Source organism: Arvicanthis niloticus, chromosome 7 (assembly GCF_011762505.2).
Source record: "Arvicanthis niloticus isolate mArvNil1 chromosome 7, mArvNil1.pat.X, whole genome shotgun sequence".
In the NCBI taxonomy this organism is placed as follows: Eukaryota; Metazoa; Chordata; class Mammalia; order Rodentia; family Muridae; genus Arvicanthis; species Arvicanthis niloticus.
In genome coordinates this window covers 71,544,966-71,550,087 of record NC_047664.1, presented here as the reverse complement: position 1 = coordinate 71,550,087, position 5,122 = coordinate 71,544,966, and the positions used below count along the sequence as shown (strand labels likewise).

At 39.3% G+C, this 5,122-nt stretch overlaps 2 pseudogenes; both read left to right on the top strand.

Moving 5' to 3' along the window:
* The first annotated feature begins 623 nt into the window (after positions 1–623).
* On the top strand, positions 624–986 carry LOC143442927 (protein Mdm4 pseudogene; annotated as a pseudogene).
* A 36-nt stretch (positions 987–1,022) lies between these two features.
* Positions 1,023–2,269, top strand: LOC117713055 (protein Mdm4 pseudogene; annotated as a pseudogene).
* Positions 2,270–5,122: the final 2,853 nt, after the last annotated feature.

The following is a 5,122-nucleotide window of genomic DNA, read 5'->3' as shown; positions in this document are numbered from 1 at the left end:
AAAGTAATTGGAACTTGAGAGGGCTGGCTAACGGTCACTGGTATCTGAGAAACAGCTGCTAGGTTCCTTTCAGGTCTTTAAGAGGGGAATTCTATGTAAATCTGCATGAAGGCAGTTCACTGGAAACCACCTAGAAATCATTTAAGAGTCTTCTTCTTTGTTTCTTTATCCCATCAGAATAGTAAGATTTCAGAGTCAGGAAGCAGATGTGACTCTAAGTTGCTTCCAGTTGTGGAAGTACTTCCCCTGAGAAGCACACGTCTTGGTATGGCTCAAATCATCCAAGTCATCAAAGGAATACACTGAGGTTTGACTCAAGCGCAATAACAAGCCATAGTATTTCTCTGTCCATGTCCTCCATAGACTCAAAAGACAGACCACAGCTGCTGTAGCCATCTGTTCAGAAAACTAAGAATTTGGCTTCATGGGTCCCAGCCATCTCTCTGTTGGCTTCTACCTTAGGGACAACATTTGAAAAGGTTGAAAGAAATGTATTGTGTGGCAGTTTCAAAATGCTGTGCAGGCCTTAGGATCCACAACTGCCACCCCTCCCCTAGCTAGGAGGGGGAAGCGACTTATGGAGCAGCTGTAAGTTTGCTAACTGCGGAATCCTCACTGACAAAATGACATCGCATTCCACCTCTGCCCAGTGTTCAGTATCTGACAGTGCTTGCAGAATTTCTTCAGAATAAATCAGTCAGCAGGTACGACCAGAACTGCAGCTTTTGAAGATTTTGCAGGCAGCAGGTGCTCAGGGTGAAGTATTCACCATGAAAGAGGTAATACACTATCTAGGCCAGTATATAATGGTGAGGCAGCTCTATGACCAACAGGAGCAACATATGGTGTACGGTGGTGGAGATCTTTGGGGAGATCTACTTGGATATGAGAGCTTTTCTGTGAAAGATCCAAGCCCTCTCTATGACATGCTAAGAAAGAATCTTGTTACATCAGCCTCTGTTAACACAGGGTTGCCTGTGTTCTAGAACTAACAGATCAGCTACCATCTGAGGAGGTCCTGGAGGATAGATCACACTATGGATATTCCAAGTCAAGACCGATTGAATCACAGTGCAGCAGAATACTTCAATCCCAGAAAAAGAACTAAAGAAGATGACATTCACACACTGCCTACTTCACGACGTAAACGCCAAGATTCCAGAGCAGATGAAGACTTGATAGAACATTTATCTCAAGATGAGACATCTAGGCTTGACCTTAATTTTGAGGAGTGGGATGTTGCTGGCCTGCCTTGGTGGTTTCTGGAGAATCTGAGAAACAACTATATACCTAGAAATAATGGCTCAACTGATTTACAGACAAATCAGGATATGGGTACTGCCATTGTTTCAGACACTACGGACAATTTGTGGTTTTTAAATGAGACTGTGTCAGAGCAATTAGGTGTTGGAATAGAAGTTGAAGCTGCTAATTCTGAGCAAGCAAGTGAAGTAAGGAAAACAAGTGACAAGAAGATGGTCAAAGTAGGGAAAGATGGTGATCTTGAGGAGTCCAAGTCCTTAAGTGATGATACTGATGTGGAAGTTACTCCTGAGGATGAGTGGCAGTGTATGGAATGCAAGACATTTAATGCTCTAAGCAAGATGTACTATTTTCGTCCCTGGTCCTTGATGAATGATTGTTCTTCAGATTGTTCTGAATTAGCTCATTCTCTATCTACATCTAATATCTCTGCCATACCTGAAAAGAAGGACAATGAAGGAATCGATGTCCCTGATTCTAGGAGAACCATTTCGGCTTCTGTTGTTAGGCCTGAAGAGGAATATCTAAAGGAGGGAAAGCCCAGGTTCGATCCTTGCAACTCAGTGGAGTTTGTGGATTTGGCTCATGGTTCTGAAAGCCAAGAGACCATTTCAAGCACCAGAGAACAAACATATTTTTTTCTGAGCAGAAAACGGAAACAGAAAGTATGGAAGATTTCCAGAATGTCTTGAAGCTCATGTGAAAAAAAAAGCCTCAGGATGGGAACAAGCCATCTGATGACATATTTTCACTGGGCCCAGAGACTGAAGAAGTCTGGGGCTTCATGTCCTGCTTGTAACAAAGAGATTCAGTTGGTTATTAAAGTTTTTATAGCATAGTTAAGTCAGTTGCTGAGAAATACAAGAAGGACCAGGTCATTTATCAAAAATCAGTATTCCTAGAGGCAGGGTCAGAAGATCACCAATTTCGATGCCACTCTGGGCCATATAGTGAGACTTAGTATTAAAAACAAAAATCAGTATTGAGCATCTTTTATAAATGTGACCCATCGCCTGTATTTATTTATATAAGCATCTATGGAATTTTAGATTAGTTTTGAGGATTTCATTAAAGAGAAGATACTTCTATCACTTTGTTCTCCTTCCATATTGTAAACTCGAGAGGGAATAATACCAATAGAAACATAGCAATGCATTCTCCTATTCACTTCAAAATTGTTGCAATAATAATGCATTAGTTGATTTATTCTCTAAAAATAAAGAAAAAAATGTATTGTGCATAAAAAAGAAAATATTCAAGAATTTCTTATGATATTTTTATGGTTCGGCTTTGTCTTAAAAACTTAAAAATAATAGTTTAATGAAGACAGTTATTTATTCTAAGAGGGTATTTTTTTCTTTATTTTTGATGATCCCAGAAAATATAATAGGTATCTTAAGCCATCAATAAAATATTAAAAATGGTTTGTTATTCAAAATAATTCTTACTTATAAAAGCTTGATGCCAGCAAAGAGAAAGAATAATTATTCCTTGTCCTTGTAGTTTACTTACTTGCTGTAACTCTTTACCTACTTTGAAACATACCATCGCTAAGATAAAATTTAAACCATATACGGAATAACAGAAACTTAAAAGTTTCTCTTGGTTGATAAACTGGACCACTCTTATTTTATTCACCATAGTTTATTTTCTTACAACTTAGATACAGTGGACTATTAACTAAAATGTCTCAGTTTCTGCTGGTAGCCTCCCAGCCTGGAAAGGGTTGAGAAGAGACTCAGAGTAGGGCTCTGGTTTGGCTTTAAAGACTGATGGTTTCTAGCTCCCTAACTATAATGAAATGCTGAGAATAACTTCTAAAAAGTCCTTTTTGATCTTCCTGAGGGTCAAATGGTGCTGGATTAGGTGATTAACACCTGTAGCCTAACAGGGTGTGGGTGGGTGGGGGGATTAAATATTGTGGCCTTTGTTCTGAGCAGGAACCACACTCACTGCTCTTTCAGCCTGCTAGTTGGAAGTCTCAGGAAGAATAAGGGATGCTTTGGGTTTTTTTGCTTTTTTTTTTATTGGATATATTCTTTATTTTCATCTCAAATGATATCTCCTTTCCCTGTTCCCCCCCCCCGGCCCCAGAAACACCTTATCCCATCCCCCTCCCACTGCTTCTATGAGAGTGTACCCCCTATCCTCTCCTGCCTCTCTACCAGGCCATGCACCTACACTGGGAGATCAACCCTTCCTGTGAAGAGCCTCTTTTCCCACTGATGCCAGAAAAGGCCATTCTCTGCTACATATGCTACTGCAGCCATGGGTCCCTCCATGTGTACTCTTTGGTTGGTGGTTTAGCTCCTAGGTTCTCTGGGGGAGGGGGGGAGTTGGTTGGTTGATATTGTTCTTCCTGTGGGATTGCAAAACCCTTCAGCTCCTTAAGTTCTTTTCCTAACTCCTTCATTGGGGTCTCTGTGCTCAGTCCAGTGGTTGGCCACTAGCATCTGCCTCAGTATTTGTCAGATTCTGGTATAGCCTCTCAAGAGACAAATATATTAAGCTCCTATCAGAAAGCACTTCTTGGCATCTGCCACAGTGTATGGGTTTGTGTCTATATATGGGATGAATCTCCAGGTGGGGAAATCTCTGGATGGCCTTTCCTTCCATCTTTATTACACACTTTGTCTCCATATTTCCTCCTGTGAGCATTTTGTTCCCCCTCTAAGAAGGACCGAAGCATCCACACTTTGGTCTTCCTTCTTCTTGGGATTCATGTGGTCTATAAATTGTATATTGGGTATTCCGAGCTTTTGGGCTAATATCCACTTATCAGTGAGTCCATACCATGTGTGTTCTTTTGTGATCGGGTTACCTCACTCAGGATGATATTTTCTAGTTCCATACATTTCCCTAAGAATTTCATGACGTCATTGTTTTTCATAGCTGAGTAGTACTCAATTGTCTAAAAGTACCACATTTTCTGTACCCATTCCTCTGTTGAAGGACATCTGAAAGGTGATTATAGCATTTATTTCTAAATTTGAAAAAAATTACCAATGAAAGCTCTCCAAGGAAAAGGGGAAAGGCAGAATGACCCTAAGCAGGAAAAGGGAAAATTTTCCTCTCACTTTTCTCTTTGTCCTCAGTATTTATACACTTTTCAGAATACATGGTCACATGTTAAAATCAAATCATAAATCGAATAAGAAGTTTACAACAGAGAATGTTTACATGCATATCCATTAGGAGTAATTATCTGGCTAAACATCCATCACCTGTCACAGCTCCACAGGTTCATTGAACATTAAAAACCCTAACTAACTTATTAGTAAAGATTTGTATAGATAAACCTTGTCAATATTTTATTTTCTGTCCTAGAAATTATAATAGATGGTTAGTCCCCTTTTTAAGACCTTGGGTAATAGTTTTGCAACCTCTTGGAATGTGCTCTGAGTAATAGAAAGTGGTTACTATCGTGAAACAATGAACAGGTGACACATGGGAGACAAAATTCTCATGCAGCTTTCACTGTCAGAAGAAATCTAATAGCATTTTCAGTATAAAAGAGCTTAATAAATCCTGATATAATTTTAGGAATTTGTATAAGATCATCATTAAGAATTAGGAATTAATCTATTTGTCTATATAACATCACTACAAGACAGTACATCTTCACAAATCTGCAGAGATCTGCTCCAAAGGGTGAGCTAATACCTAGAGATTATTATATATGTTTAATATCAACAAGAAAAGCATAATAATAGCAGAAATATTTCCTAAAATGATTTTCTCCTGGGCCTTGCCTACCAGAGTTCCATCATAGATGTTAATCTAAGGCTGTCATTCAAACAGATCTCTTGCTAGTTATTAGCTTCTCCTATGATGGCTCCTGACAAGTTTCCTGTATAAG